Source organism: Chiloscyllium plagiosum, unplaced genomic scaffold (assembly GCF_037043375.1).
Source record: "Chiloscyllium plagiosum isolate Xiang-an unplaced genomic scaffold, Cpla_swu_hap1 HiC_scaffold_43, whole genome shotgun sequence".
NCBI classification, from domain to species: domain Eukaryota; kingdom Metazoa; phylum Chordata; class Chondrichthyes; order Orectolobiformes; family Hemiscylliidae; genus Chiloscyllium; species Chiloscyllium plagiosum.
Window position 1 is genome coordinate 24,307,739 of NW_028270181.1, and position 15,449 is coordinate 24,323,187.

The following is a 15,449-nucleotide window of genomic DNA, read 5'->3' on the forward strand; positions in this document are numbered from 1 at the left end:
TTCTTTTAACCATAGGGTGCAAGGTCAGGCTACAGCAGCATACAGGAAGGTAGAGATGGACACCTGAGAGAAGGCATGGAATTGTTGTCCCATGAAGATGGTTCATCTCAAGGGATCTGGAAATTACATTACCATTGTATAAAGCTCTGGCTAGACTTGATTTAGAGCATTGGATTTGATACTGGGCACCATACCTCAGGAATGGTACATTGGCCTAGGAGATGTAGCATGAATTCAATGGAATTATACCAGGATGAAAAGTGTAAAGTTGTGAGGACAGGCTTGTCGTCCCTTGAGTATAGAACATTAAGGGGTGAAGTAACTGAAATATTTACTTTGATTAACTGATTTCATGGGGGAAAGTAGATAGAGGCCATGATTTCCCCTTGTGGGGAATACAAAACAGATGGACAGAAACTTCAAATTTCAGGTTTACGTACCACAATGAGATCATTATTCTTACGCAACCTTTTTCAATATCAAAATCACCAATGGCATTCTATTGACTATGATAAATTATCCCTCCTCATCCATCCCGCCCTTCATTTGTAGCCTTTGACATGGTTAACCACACTATCATCTTCTTACCTCTCTTCCACCCAGCCTCAACCAGTTACAGCTACAACACTGCTATCCACCAGACCATGTGGAAAATTACCCAAAAAGTAGGACAAGTCCAAACATAGCCAGGTACCACCTAATTAGTCCAGATCAAAGCAGCTTCCTGTTTGGCATCATATCCACAAACATCCAGATCCTCCACCACCAACGTTAAGTAGCAGCAGTGAGTGCCATCTGCAAGAAATTTCCAAAGGCTCCTTAGACAGCATCTTCCAAATCTGCAACCACTACCATCTAAAAGGATGAGATATATTTGAATGCTACTACCTGCAAGTTCTCTCCAAACCACTCACCATATTGATTTGGAATTATGTCACCACTCCCTTAGTATCACTGGGTCAACATCCTGGAACTCCTCCCTAACTGCAATGTGAGTCTACCTACAACTAATGTACTGCAACCATTCAAGAAGGCAGTTCAACAGCTCAACACCACCCTCTCATGGGCAATAGGAATGGGCAATAAATTCTGGCCTTGGCAGTGATACTCACATACTATGAATGAACGAAAAAAAATGTGCAAAACATATCTTCTGTCCCTTCATTCAAGTCATTTATAGAAATTGTAAATAGTTGACGTCCCATCACTGATTTCTGTGGGAACCACTTGTTACATCTTGCCAACCTGAAAAAGATCTATTTATTGCCTACTCTCAACCTGCTGTTAACTGGCCCATCTTCAATGCATGCCAATATGTCACTGATCTAAAGGCAATGAGAGAAATTAAAAGTGTAGTTCATAGATGGAGGGTGGTGGTGTTCGATGTGCATTGTTCAGACCTTCTTCAAAGGAAGAGGTGGAGAGCCCTCAGATCACCTTGACAGAGGATGGACATACAGTGGAATTGCAAATCCGTGGTGAACAAGCGATGGCTGGTGCTGGCAGACTGGAAATTTTAAACCAGCATAAAACATCATTCAAATTGTGGATATACGTGGGAAGGGACTGAACAAGGGGAGGGGAAATCAAGTCAGGGTAAGAAGGAATAAGTGTAACAACAGTTGTGCCCAGGCAGTCTTATTTGTGAATTTTGGGAAGAAGGTAGAAGCTGGCTGTACAGGGTTGGAGACTATGAAATGGGAAGCTGGGGTGGGGAGATCCCCAGATGAGATGAGGTTAGTGATAGTCATGGACACAATAGTCTGATGTTCAAGGCTGGGGTCATGGTCCAGCAGAAACATGAGGAGATGTCTGAGAGCTGGTGCTCAGTCTCTGCAACGTAGAGATGAGTATGCCAAACAATGGCACCCCCCTTATCAGCAGGCTTAATTACAAAGTCAGGGTGGATCTGAGAGCACGGATTGCTGTAGTTTCAGATGGCAGTAGGTTGGAATAGACTACAGAGCAGAGAAACTAAGGTGATCAATGTCACGTTGACAGTTCTTAATGAACAGATTGAGTGCAAGTAGCCAGAGGTAGGGGTCCAGATGGAAATAAAATGTTGAAAGTTGGTGAAGGGGTCTGATGGAATGGGAGAGAACTGTTGTTCAAAGAAATGGGAACAGAGATAAAGGCAACAAAAGTAGAATTCAATGTCCAATTCTGTCCAAGATTCATCGAAATGAGGGCATAAGGGGATTAAACAAGTTCCTTTGCTGAGTACAGATCATTCAGCATCAGAGAGCAAAGATCAGAAACCATGGTAAATAAGACAAGAGGAGGGGTTAGAGGAAGGGATGAAGTCAGAGAGAAGGTGAGGAAGATTTGAGAGGGATATGCGTAACTCTTGAGTTGTTGCAGCTTGTGTTCCTTAATGCCTGAAAGGAAGAGAAAAAGTGTCTTGCTAAAACGTTGAATGAACTGAAGAATTCAGTGAAACTGGGGAGCTGGACAGCTCTGAGATAATGTGAGGCTGTGCTGCTGGAAAGAAATTGTGCATGTGGCATCCACTGAGTGTGGATGCAATGCGAACAAATGAGTGAGGAGTGATGTACACCATAGAGATATCTGTGATGGGTAAGTCTGAGCTGGAGGCAGTCACTGAGGAATGAGATGTGGTTATTAAATCAAGTTTTGCTGAATACCTTGTCAAACACTAGAAGGGAAAACAAAAGTAATAAGAAAAAAGATTCAAATGGGACAATATCTGTTTCAGCTATGAGTTCCACAGATTCGTTACCCACTAACCAAAGAAATTCCTCCTCATCTCTTTCTTAAACATGTGAGCCCTCATTCTCAGATTATGCCCACTGGTCCTAGACTGTCCCATAATGGGAAACAATCTCTTCGCATTTACTCCGTCAAGTCCCCTAAGAATTTTGTAGGCTTCTCTAAATTCACCTCTTATTCTTATAAACACCAACGAGTATAGGCCCAACTTACTCAACTTCTCATAAGAAAATTCCTTCATGCCTGAGATCAACCTAATAATCCTTCTCTGACTGCCTTCAGTTCCAGTATATCTTCTGTTAGATATGGGAAAGAAAATTGTCCACTGTAATCTTGATGTGGTCTAAGTAGTGCCATGTAAATTTTTAGAAAGACTTATTTTTAAACTCCGTTCTCTTAAAATTAAAGCCAAAATAAAGGTCTTTACTATTACCTGAACTGGGAAGCTAGCATTTTGTGGTTTATGCACAAGGACACTGTAGTGATTGGAAACGGGTGGACCTTGTTAACCAGAAATCCATGATTAGGGTTATTAACCTAAGCCAATCAGAAGGCACTGGCTGACCACTATTAACAGGAGATTTAAAAAGAAAAACGAAAAAAAGAGAAAAAAACAAAAAAAAAGAAACTAACAGGAGATTAACCAGAAGGTGAGTAGGGGCGGGCTGCCTTAGAATGGTTGGAAGGTGAGAGGGGTGGGGGCTTGCTGGGTCTGTATTGTCTGCACTTTTGTATGTAACAGTATTGTCTAATGTACGAATGTCATTGTCACTGTCTTGTCATATGTGGAACTGGGATTTGAGGTTTGTCCTCATCTCCCTGTAAAATGGTTGAATGGTAGGGTTTGGGGCTGAGCTTTGCTGCTCCTCTCCCTTGTAAAATTGCTGTCTCTTGTGTACAGATGTAAATGTTTTTTGTAAACTGTTTGTAATTTGTTTAATAAAATAAAAAAAATTAACAGATTCAAAATATATAATCAAGAGATTAGATGCTCCTCCGTTGAGGGGACTGACTTTGAGCTGGTTGGCTAGTTAAAAACAAAATTAACAGGAGATTCAGTTATGTCAGAGCTTGGGTGTTTCTGGAGAAGGAGCACGCGGTGTCCACCAACACCCTGGAGTTGTTCAGGGAGAGGTGGGCGCCGCAGTGAGTGGAGTGCATTATTTCCCCCTCCAACTCTATTTTGATTTAGTCCCTACCCTCCCCTTCACTGATTGATCACACAGCATTGCCCTTTGATGTGAAGGGCAGTGCTTGTCACTGGCCACTCGGGTGTTTTCCTATCTTCCTGGTGGTGGAAATTGAATAAAGATTCGTGCACTTTGTGTCTCTCACTGTATCTCACACCTGCACACACACACACACACCATGGGTGCTGGGGAAAAATAAGCACTACCGCAGTTAGGTGGTAGTGTGGGGGTTTAAAAAAAAATTAACAGGAGATTCAAAATATATAATCATGAGATTAGATGCTCCTCCGTTGAGGGGACTGACTTTGAGCTGGTTGGCCATGGCCAGTTAAAAACAAAATTAACAGGAGATTCAGTTATGTCAGAGCTTGGGTGTCTCTGGTGAAGGAGCGTGTGGTGTCCACTAAAACCCTTGAGCTATTCAGGGAGAGGTGGGCGCCACAGGGGGTGGAGTGCATTATTTCCCCCTCCAACTCTACTTTGATTTAATCCCTGCCATCCCCTTCACTGTTTGATCATGCAGCATTGTCCTTTGGTGTGAAGTCTTGAGCCATCTGGTAAACATTAGGCGGGAAGGTAAGTCGAGGGGATGACCCGTTAAGTCTAAGGAGGGATATGGATTTGTTAAGTGACTGGCAAAAACTTGGCAGTTGGAATATAATCCACTTAAAATTTGGGAAAATATGAGGTCACACAACTATACCATTTGCTTAAACGACCGCTGTGGTAATGAGATCAACATTTTCACCTTATCTGATGTGAAGATATTTCTTCAGAATTCCCTCTTGGACTTCTTGGTGACAATCTTATATTGATGGCCTCCAGTTCAGACTTAACCCATGTGGATTTCAAACAGAGTTTCATACTTGTTATCACATTAGGAAACTTTTTCTTGTGCATTCACTGTATCAAATTCTTTCAGAATTTTAAAGCCCTCCATTTGGGCCCCTACTTGCCAAGACTTCTTTTTTCAAGAGAATCTGTCAATCCTTCCCTGATGTATAAGCCCACACATTTCTGGTTTCATTCTTTTAATTTCTTTTTCTGCACCCTTTCCAGTGCCTCTTCATCCTTTCTATAATATAGCAGATTTAGCACACTTTCTCTTCTTTACAATTCTATCCATCTCAAATTAAAGTTCAGATTTTTTTAACAGACTTGCTAACTCATTGTGCAGCTTTTAGTGAGTGCTGTATTTTTACTGTAAGATCCACTTTGTTCCTCTAGCCCACCTAGACTGACAGTTATGCAATAAGTTACCTCCTTATCCTTCCTACAAAAATACACCAGCTCACATTTTTCAGAGGAAGGTGTAAGTGTTATTTTGGATCTGAACCATTAACTCTCTTTCTCTCTCTACAGATGCTGTCAGATCTACTGAGTTTCTCCAGTGCTTTCTGTTTTTATTTTAATCTCTGGTCCTTAGGATTTTTCTTTTATTTGCAAGTATTGGGAAAAAAAATCAATATCTCAAGAACTTTGTTTGATTAAGTGAAAGTATCTTGTGTCTTCTGTCTTTTTTTCTGATTGCCAGCATCTGCAGATCTTTCCAATTTTTTTTTTATGATTTGAGCACAACCCTTTTTGCTGAAGTATTTTTGACCTCATGTTTTTGAGCTTGCTGCTGTCTTGCAAAAGTTCTTTTACTGATGTGCCACTTTCTGCTTTGCCAAAACGTTAATGCCATGGTGCCATTCCTGCAATTTTCTAAATCTCGTTTTGAGAATGGATTTAATATTCAGACATTTAGCAGAAGACCAGCTTTCTGGTCACACAGGAATTTTTGAGCCAAGAACTGACACCTTTTAGAATCTTTTAAATATAATATGAAACTCATAATTGTGAAAGCATGACTTACTGAATTTTGTTTCCTGCTGAGTCTGAGAGATTAATGAAGTCAGTTGGTTGAGTTCCAGTTACATTTAATCTGCATGCTTGCATCCAGCATTTTGTGGGTTAGTGGAAATTACTGTCAGGGATATATTAAGATGCAAACTTTTACTCATTAGTGCTTTAGGGGCTGAATACCACTAATTACCCCTCTTCAATGCTTGAACAGTTAATAGCTGTAATTACCCTGGAGTTTACTTGTTTAAGTATAATTCCATAGAACATACTGTACAGAAACAGCCATTTAACGCAACCAGTTTGTGCTTGTGTTTATGGTTCACTCCAGCCTCCTCCCATCCTTCCTCATCCATCTTTGCTCTGATAACTATCATAATATTGAAAGCATCTCGTTTTCATTTTCTAGGGAAGTGTAAACACTTGTTGTGGTGTCTACCCCATGAAAACCAGCAGAACTTTGTGTCTCTATTCAGCCTTCCCCGAGCCTTTGCTAGTATAAAATAAAAGTCACACAACATTAGGTTATAGTCCATCAGGTTTATCTGGAAATACAAGCTTTGTCCTTTGTCGGGTAGGATAAAATAGACCAAGGGAGGAATGTTCTTGTTTTTGGACTAAGTCTGAAAGCTGAAGAATATCATGGAGTGAGACCCATGGCCCAACTTGTTTGAGAGACTACCAGACCTTATGGCAGTTAGCTAGCTGGTTGGTTGCCAGTGGAAATTCTGCAGGAATGATGACCCCAGCACAGGAGCTCACCTGCCCACATGGAGCTCACGACCAATCAGAAGCTGGCATCTCCAGACTTTGGCAGTGTTATGGCAAAGACCCTGGTTGCTGCTGGGCCACTATCCCCAGGACCCTCCTCCATCAGAGGGTCACCACTGAGAAAGGAGGATGTTTCTGTGCTAGGCAGTTATGGGGGCATGGGGTTGGGGGACAGAGTGTTTACAGCACTGAAAGAGGCTCTGCAGGCCATTGCGTCTGCGCCAGTCAGTTATCGACCATCCAGGCGAAAGTGAGGACTGCAGATGCTGGAGATTAGAGTCGTGAGTGTGGTGCTGGAAAAGCACAGCAGGTCAGGCAGCATCCGAGGAACAGGAGAGTCGACGTTTCAGGCAAAAGCCCTTCATCAGGAATGATGAAGAAAAATGCTTCAAAGAAAACAAACCCACAACAGTCATCAGCCATCCATCTATTCGAATCCCATTTCCCAGCTTTCGGTCTATAGCCTTGCATGCTGTGGTATTTCAGTGCTCATCTAAATCGTTTTTAAATATCTTGAGATTCCCATCTCTACTATCCTATTAGGCAGTGAATTCCATCCACTCTCGAGGTGAAAACATTCTCCCTCAAATCTCTCAAAACCTCCTGCTCCTTATCATAAAGCTGTGCCCCCTATTCATTGACCCCTCTGCTAAGTGGAAAGGTTTCTCCCCATATACCTTGTCCCTCAGAACTTTATACATCTCAGTCAGATTCCCCCCTCAACCTTCTCTGCTCTGAAGAAAACAAACCGAGGCTATCGAGTCTCTCTGCATAGCTGATTTGCTGCAGCCCAGGCAACATTCTGGTGAATCTCTTCTGCACCTTCTGTAGTGCAATCCCATTCTTCCTAAATGTTGGGGATCAGAACTGCACACAGTACTCCAGCAGTGATCTAACTAAAATTGTACACAGCACCATCATCACAACCTCCTTGCCCTTGCATGAGCAATGCCTTGACTAATAAAGACAAGTACCCTATATGCCTTCCTCACTGCTTCACCTACCTTTTCAACTGCCTTTAAGAATGAATGGAAAGGCACAGCAAGGCCCTTTTGATCCTCTGTATTTCCAAGATCCTACTATTCAATATGTACTCCCTTGCCTTGTTAGTCCTCCCAAAATGCAACACGTCAAACTTATCCAGATTAAATTCCATTTGTCACTGTTTACCTGTTCAGCCATCCCGTCTGTATTGTTCTTTCCTTCTTGTTATTTATCACACCACAAATTTTCATGTCATCTTTGAATTTACTAATCATATCTCTTGCATTCATGTCTTGGTCATCAATGTACAGTACAAACAGCAAGGGACCTAACATTGAGCCCTCTGGCTCACACTCGACACTGTCACAAAAACACTCTTCAACCATCACCCTCTGCTTCCTGTTATTAAATCACTTGGCCTGAACAACCACTCAACACATACCAACCCACATTAGTTTGCTTGTCAAATAAACCAACTCTTTCACATGCCACCTGAAGCTTTGGTAGAGGAGACGATGGCGTAGTGGTAATATCACATAATTAGTAATCCAGACCCCCAGGCTAATGTTCTGGAACATGGGTCCAAGTCCCACCAACACTGATAACTTGAATTCGGTTTCAAGCTGATCTAATGACAACCGTATAACCATAGTCGATTGTCATTTTTAAAATAGGTCTGGTTCACTAATGCCCTTTAGGGAAGGAAATCTGCTATTCTTACCCTGTCTGGTCTACATGTGACTCAAGGCCACTAAGGGATTGGCGGCAAATACTGGCCTAGCCAGTGATGTCCATATCTCATGGACGAATTTTGACGAATTGCTGGCCAGATGGTAAAACACCTTTAAGTTGTCACTAACTGATCACTTTAGAATCTTATTAGCAGCAGGTAGGAAGGGTCACCAAGCGTCTTCCTGCCCAGAACGTAATTCTTCAGGTGGTAGGTTTTATTCCTAATGCGAGCCCATCCAATTATCTACCATTGCCCTCCACCTTACCCACTTCTCAGAGGGGAGAATTCCTTCATCTGTCTTGCTATCTTTTTTTTGCAAGATCCAAACTCACTGTCTGGCATCACCATTTAAAATCTTTCTGAACCCTCTCCATTGCATCCTGTACATAGCATGGCAACCAGTATTGACCGCAGTAGTCCAATTGTAGTCTCACCAAAGTTGATACCATTGAACCTAACCAATTATGTCCTCTTTGACCTGCACTGAAACTTGTAGTGATTTATGTGCTTAGGAACATAGGAAACAGGAGGAGACCATTTCACCCTTAATTGTGTTCTACCATTAAACCAAATCTTGGCTGTTCTACTTCAGTGCCCTTTTCCCACATGAATTCCACATTCCTTGATATCTTTGGTTGTATCCACAGTTCTCTTTGTCCTCTATCCGCGTTGGATTCTTATGGTCCAAATAATTTCACAGGGGGATTCTTTTCAAAATCATCTATCTCATACAATTGATTTTAATTAGTGATATGAGCAATGAACCTAAAAGTGATCATGTTTCTGTACACCATCCTGACCCCTCTGTAACCAGTGACAAACACAAACCTGGAAATATGGCCTCCCCCATCCCCATAATTGTATCTGAAACTTATTGCATTCAACTTAATTATAGTACAGGAGAAAGTGAGGACTGCAGATACTGGAGATCAGAGCGGAAAATATGTTGCTGGAAAAGCGCAGCAGGTCAGGCAGCATCCAAGGAGCAGGAGAATCGACGTTTCAGGCATGAGCCCTTCTTCAAGAATGAAGAAGGGCTCATGCCCGAAACGTCGATTCTCCTCCTTGGATGCTGCCTGACCTGCTGCGCTTTTCCAGCAACACATTTTCAGCTTAATTATAGTACACACCTGTACTTCACAGATAAGGGTTTATTAAAATCTAGATGCTGGAATGGAGGATGCAGGGAGGGCAATTAATACCTCACTCTCCTCCCATCCCACTCCTATGACTGGCAGGAGAGGGTTAACTCAGCATCTGTACAAAACCCAACTGCGTTGTGTTTACTTCTGTTAAGCTTTGGTAACCTGTGGGTGCACCCTTGGCTGATCTCCCATGCTGTATACACCAGTAACTAGAAGTTATCCAGAGCTCTGCTGCCTGTGTCCTAAATTGTTTCAAATTGCATTTGCACCTCATGTTTTTATGGACCAGAACTGGCATCTGGTTGAGTGATGCCTCAACCTTAAAATCCACCAGAGCTCCTCTCATGATCAGGACTCCAATCCTCTGGGCTTACTTCAAGCTGGGTCCATTTTCCATCGTCAGTTATGTTTTATTGGCCAGGTTCAATTCTCACCTCCTCAACCTCTTCCCCTCACCTGAGGTGGTAAATTCATCACTAGTCATCTCTCTCTCTCTCTCTCAAATGACAGAGGAGTTGTATGGTCCTCTGGGACTGCGATGATTTAAGCATTGTTTTGCTGGCCAGGTAATTGGCCATGGTAACTTCCATTTTGACATATCAATGATGTCCATCAATTGCAACAATCAACATTCCTGCTGTGTTCCAATCATGCAGAGAGTATTGGAAGAACAGTACTGTGAGTTCCTTTTTTTCCAACGTTAAGACTGTAGACATACAATGACAACTGGAAGGCTACGTAGTCGAATATTCTACCACTGCTGGTGTTCTGTCTACATGCGGTTATACATCACATCCAGTCTTGCTGAAGATATTGGCACACAGCAGTTTAGGAATGCCCATCATAGATCATCATCTGACCCTTAATTCAAGAATGATGTGTACTCAGGGTTGCAATTTTCTGTGATAGGTCTTTATATCACAGAAATGTTCCAGTGCAGTGGGAGGCCATTTGATCCATCATGCCTCTACTGGCTCTCTTAACAATGCCAATCTCTTGCCTTTTCTCCATATCCCCATTTTCATGAAACTGAACAGGTTGATTCTCAACCCACAGATCTTTGGACCAATAAGGCATGAAATCCCACAAGGTATTAGAACCTGGAGTGAAGGAATTTATTCCCTTTCATCCTCTTTTTTAATAACTGGCAAATTACTCACTTGGCAGCATTCCCTTGTTGGTGTGAAACTTTGATCCTTCAGAGTTGTAAGAATAAGGAGTACTTTTATTGACAGAACAAAATGGGCAAGGAGTAACACAGTTGGCTAAATTTCTTACAAAATCAACCAGGTTCAGATAGAATATAACATGTTGATGAAGGATTAGGGATTCAATCCTACAGATTTATCCTTAAATTTGATTTACTCTTTCCCACTGATGAATTAGAATACAATTTATTAAGTTAATTGTAAGCAGTTTATTGATAAATTAAATATTGCTAAAAGGAGACAATGCTAAATTTGATCAATAATCAGCTGTGTCAATTTCAGTGAGTTTCATGGACGACTTCTCTGTCTTTCCTCATGAGTTATCTCAATATTTCTCTGTTGTACATATCATCAATTTGCAACAAAAACAAAAATTGCTGGAGAAGATTCCAAAAAAGAGTCACTGGACTTGAAATATTAACATTGTTTTCTTTCCACAGTTTCTCTAGCAATTTCTGATTTTGTTTCAGATCTTTTGTTTATATTAGTTTGCACCACTTCACTCACACTATCGTGCCCTCACCAAGAATGGAGGTGCTTGCTATTGCCAGGGGCTCCTGGGTTGCTGCTGCTAATCCATATTTAAAACCCAGCTGTGCACCATGTTAATGGCTACAAACCATTGTGAAGATTAATTTGTAATTGGATGATATAGTCAAGATTGCTTCTACACTGTCACCCCACCCCACCAAAGCCATTGTGGTATATAACCTTCCTTCCCATCCCCAGAGTACCCTTTGCCCTCCCATGCTGCATCATCTCCCACCCTTTACAATTTTTATCTCCTCTGCATCCTAGCATTCTGCCTCCAATCCTCACAATCAATTTCCCTAAGTGACCCCACCACAGCAGTAGTCTTTGATAACATTCCTTGACGTCCAGAGAACAGATCCCCATAGACCATCCCTAATCTTCTTGGAAAGTCAGCCCCGACTGATTCATGGTTACACCCCTGACTGGTCTTGGACTGGTTGCACTGGAGCTGCAGGACTGACTGTGGCCCATTCCCAGACTTCAGTAAAACGGAGTTCCTGACATTGTCGAAGTGGCCGATTGATTGTGGCCAAGTCCCTGGACTGAGATCGGACGCTGCCCCTGTCTGATTGTGGGAGAACCCTTGGCCTTCCTTGCATTGACTGCAGATTGCTCTCTGTTAGACTTGGAGACATGATCATTTGGTTGAAGTACATGTGGTGAGTTTGTTCTAGAAACCGCTGTCATGTTGCAAGTATGACATTGACATAGCATGTTGTTGTATGCCCAACCCCCTGACTGATCACTGCTGGCAACCATGACAAGCTGCCTGACTTTGTGGCTGTGATAAAGGACAAGTCAAAATGGAAATACTGTCAACCCTTAAGTTCTGAATGATCTGTTAAAATATAAAAAGACAAAGCTTACATGCTATGAGCATTCAAGGACACTCAAAGGGAGTGAGTACCAACAGAGCAAACAAAGAACTCTGAGACAAACACTGCTACAATCCATGAGATGGCTACCTGTACCTTTGTGCATGTGGTCTGGCAGTAACATTACAATGCAATGTGAAACAAAAACAAAAAATGCTGAACAAACTCAACTGGTCTGGCAGCGACTGTGAAAGAGAGAGCAGAGTTAACCTTTCGTGTCCAATGACTCTCTTCAGAACTGATAGCATCAGACTCCAGTGAGTCTTCAGTGCAAGCTGGAGAAAGAGCATCTCATTTTCCACTTGGGCACCTTGCAGCTTTCATCAGTCAATATCGAGTTCAATAATTGTAGAGCCTGAACGCCACCTTCGATGTCTTTTACCGTCTCCCACACTCTCAGGCCCTATCGTGACACAGCTTATTTTTATCATATCCAACTCATTTTCAGCTACGCATGGTCCCCATTATCACCTATGTAGCTTTTCTTCTTCCCTGGCTTACAATCAAGAATCCATTTGTTCCTTCACTCTGGGTTCCAAATTCACCCTTTTCTTTTTTCCACATCTTAACCACTTTTACCAGATGCTATCAATTCTGCAGAAGGGTTATTGGACTCGAAATGTTAACTGTGTTCTCTGCACAGATACTGTCAGACCTGATGACTTTCCCTCACAATTCTTTCAGATTTCTAACATCTGCAGTTCTTTATTATAATGCGTCAGTGTGCTGTGAAGTGCAACATTGATGTGGAGAGTTGCATTCTAAGTGAGTCAGAAATATGCCATGATGGTGTGGTTAGTTTGGTGCATGCCAAGTGCCAATCTCTTTAGATGAAGGACCCAGGCTGTCCATGCCAAAGGAGCATGCGTGAGATGCTGGAGCCAATAGTTACTTCCTCTGACTTTCATGGCAAGAAGTGTCCCCATCTAGTTTTTTTCTCTATAGCAAACAGTATGTGAGGTGAGAGTAGGGAGTAAGATTTCAGTGCATGCAAATAAGCCTCTCACCACTCACTGGTGGCCCATTCCTGACAAAGGGCTTTTGCCCGAAACATTGATTTTCCTCCTCCTCAGATGCTGCCTGACATGCTGTGTTTTTCCAGCACCCCTCTAATCTTGACTCACTAGTTAAACTTTCGCCTCACTGTTAAAACCTTGGGTAAAAAATCTGACTTTTTTTTGATGTCAAGAATCTCATTTGTTATATATTTTCATGCTTTCCCAAGTAGGGCTAGCTAATTCTGATGTTTTCATTGTGCAGCAGGAATTGTTAACTGTCAATCTTAGTCAAATAAACTCAGACCAGCCAAGCAGATTTCCCAAGTTTGGTTCCTTGTGTCTAATTCCTGATGAGCGCAAGATGAAAAGCTTCACCTTCACATCTCAGCAATGTTCAAGCTCATTATCTTCAAAGGTTATCTCCTATAAATTGTGCCTAATTACTGTTAGATGAAATGTTGAGCTCTAAATCCAGTAAACAGCACTTGCAATTAAAAAAATTCTAGTGATAGGATTACAAACAGGGCTCTAATTGTTCCCTATAAATGTTAAAACTTCATGAATTGAGAAAAGATGACAGATTTCTTTAAACCAACAATCCCCCTTTGACAAATTTAAGTCTTTCAGATTTCTTCTGCTTCTCAAATATCACCATCAGGTGTAAAGTGAACACATTTGCATCCACCAAAAATGCCTGATTTTATAGGAGGTTGTCACTGTGGGATTCTATAATTCACTTTCCAAAACAGGCCTGTATAAGCATTTTTTATTTTAAAAGAAACAAAGTCAAGAAGGTTGGTGCAAGACATTTAATAATTTACTCTCTTGTACCACAAAATTAAGCATTGTGAAAAGTGTTGCAGTTCACAGAAAGTGCTGTAATTCATGAATTTTAGAACAACACAAACAAATCACTCTGCAAAAAAAGACAAGCTTTACAACAGTGAAACAGTAAATCTCTAAACAGTACCCCGTCTGCACACTGCCATTTTGACTTAGTGCTGAAATCCTGTGGGATAATATTCAACACTTTGTGAAAGCATTCTTTTCCTTTCTCTTTTGAAAGACTGAATTCACAGTTTTGTTTCTAACTTAGCACAGAAACAGTTTGCATACTTAAAACAAACACTCGTTATTAAAATAAGACAATAAAATCCCCATACTGAAAAAGTTAATTGAATAAGTAATTTACATTTTTTTCTAAATCTGTGTCTAAAAAATAGGTCATTAGAAAACACGTTTCAAAATAAAATAAATCATGATTTTAGTACTCCTTTACTGATGTATTACCTTTATTTTCTGAATTTGTATTAATATGCATAAGGCACTGTCTCACATTTGGCAGCATATAGGCCATTTGCCAAAACTAGCAAAACAGCGATAAACCATATGTGAAACTGGATGAGACTTAAATATATTTCATTTTTACATTGAGCTTCCAAAGTGGCAGGCCTGTAAATTAAGAAGCATTGGTTCATTTAGCTTCATTATATAGCCAGAGGATCAATTCAATGAGGTTACTTTCTTGGATGTGTTATGGACCAGGCCAGACCCCCTCAAAATATTTTTACGAAAGTAGCCTAGACCCTGACTTTTTCTTATTTTAAAGGCAGATGTGAAGTGGATATTTCAGGTGTGATGCAACTGGTCAAACCTCGTGACTTTAAGCAAAACAAAATTTATTTAAAAATCACCGTTGAAACACAAACAAAAGAAAGCGGAATTTAGACAACCCGATATAGTAACTATTATTAATTAACTGTTTCAATACAATAACATCTCATAAACACACCCCTTGCCAAAAAGGTAAATTCAAACACTGGAGGGAACAAACTTCCAGAGAGGCATTTCAGAAGAAAGTCAGAGGAATTCTTTACTGAAGCTTGCAACTCCCCTGGACTCACACATCTTGTGACTGCTACAGCTAAAACAAACTAGAAACCACCTGAACTGGCCGCTCCCCTGCCATTGTTAAACTAAACTCTTCCGCAACTCTGCCTTAATTACCTCTTTTAAAAAAAAACCAAGGACAAAATAACCTTTATAAAGTGGCATCATAGTCACAGATGGCCTTACTAGAGACAATTAAAACAAAGACCTACAACTTAAAATGCCTTTCACGATCTTGAAATGTTACAAATTTCTATATTGATAATGAATAATAGCAATGATCTTAATCTAGGTAAATGCATTAGTCAGTTTTATGTGCGGTAAAGTCCAACAAACAAGAGTGAGATTATCCATTTTAATAGCATTTACTGAGTAATAAATACTGGCCAGGACATCAGGTGTATTACACTTCTTCAAATGGGCGCACATTTAAAAAATATTTGCTCATGGAATGTAGCTAAGTCAGCATTTATTGTCCATCTTTAATTGCATTGACTCTGGTGAGTCACCTTCTTGAACCACTGCAATCCATATAGTATAGGGATA